Consider the following 1,606-nt stretch of genomic DNA (forward strand, 5'->3'; position numbering starts at 1 on the left):
GGCTTTTTTTTTTAAACTTTACATAATTGTATTAGTTTTGCCAAATACCAAAATGAATCCGCCACAGGTATACATGTGTTCCCCATCCTGAACCCTCCTCCCTCCTCCCTCCTCCCTCCCTGGAATTTGTTTTTCAAACTGGTCACAGACTCGACTCTTCACAAACACTGGCATAACTAAATCAGAATCTTTGCCAATGGAACAAACTAGAGACCCTGAGTAACTCTCCCACTGCAAATAACTAAAAATGCTGGGTATAATAATTTCAAATAAAACTCAAATGCAGAGTTGGGCTACTAAGAAAATAATGACACCTCTGAAAGTGTTAGTCGCCCTATTGTGTCCAACTCTTTTGCAACCCCATGGACTGTAACCCACCAGGCTCCTCTGTCCATGGAATTTTCCAAGCAAGAATACTAGAGTGGGTTGACATGCCCTCCTCCAGGAGATCTCCCTGATCAAACCCAGGGTTGAATCTGGGTCTCCCACATTGCAGATTCTTTACTGTCTGAGCCACCTGGGAAGCCCAAGGACACCTCTGAGGACAAAAGTAAAGTGGAAGCTGAAATCCAGAAATATAAGCAAGAAGAATCAGTTACTTAACTAATTAATTAAACCCTAGAAGGCCACATAACATTTGTGGAGAACAGTTAAATAATATGTTCTACTTTAATTTTAGAAATCTTAATGAGGTCCATTTAGAGTTGTTCACTATCCAAAATTTATAGGGACAACCACAAAGTTAAAATATTTTAGAGCTCAATTTTCAGATGTCAGCTTTGTTGACTACAAGAAAGCCTTTGCCTGTATGGATCACAACAAATTATGGAAAATTCTTAAAGAGATGGGAATACCAGACCACCTTTACCTGTCTCCTGAGAAACCTGCATGTGGGTTAAGAAGCAACAGTTAGAACCAGACATGGAACAACTGATTGGTTCAAAACTGGTAAAGGAGTATGAGAAGGCTGTATATTGCCACCCTCTTTATTTAACTTCTATGCACAGTGTATCATGCCAGGCTGGATGAATCACAAGCTAGAATCAAGATTCCTGGGAGAAATATCAACAACCTCAGATATGCAGATGATACCACTCTTAATGGCAGAAAGTGAAGAGGAACTAAACAGCTTCTTGATAAGGGTAAAAGAGGAGAGTGAAAAAGCTGGCTTAAAACTCAACCTTCAAAAAAACTAAGATTATGGCATCCAATCCTATCACTTTATGGGAAATAGATGGGGAAAAAAGTGGAAGTAGTTAAAGATTTTATTTTCTTGGGTTCCAAAATCACTGCAGACAGTGACTGCAACCGGGAAATTAAAAGATGCCTGTTCCTAGGATGGATAGCTATGACAAACCTAGACAGTGCATTACAAAGCAGAGACATCACTTTGCTGACAAAGATCCATATAGTCAAAGCTATGGTTTTTCCAGTAGTCATGTATGAATGTGAGAGCTGGACCATGAAGGAGGCTGAGCACCAAAAAATTGATGCTTTCAAGCTGTGGTGCTGAAGAAGACTCTCAAGACTTCCTTGGACAAGGAGATCAAACCAGTCAATCCTAAAGGAAATCAATCCTGAATATTCATTGGAAGGACTGATGCTG

This window comes from Bison bison, unplaced genomic scaffold (assembly GCF_000754665.1).
Source record: "Bison bison bison isolate TAMUID 2011002044 unplaced genomic scaffold, Bison_UMD1.0 scf7180017864297, whole genome shotgun sequence".
Classification (NCBI taxonomy): domain Eukaryota; kingdom Metazoa; phylum Chordata; class Mammalia; order Artiodactyla; family Bovidae; genus Bison; species Bison bison.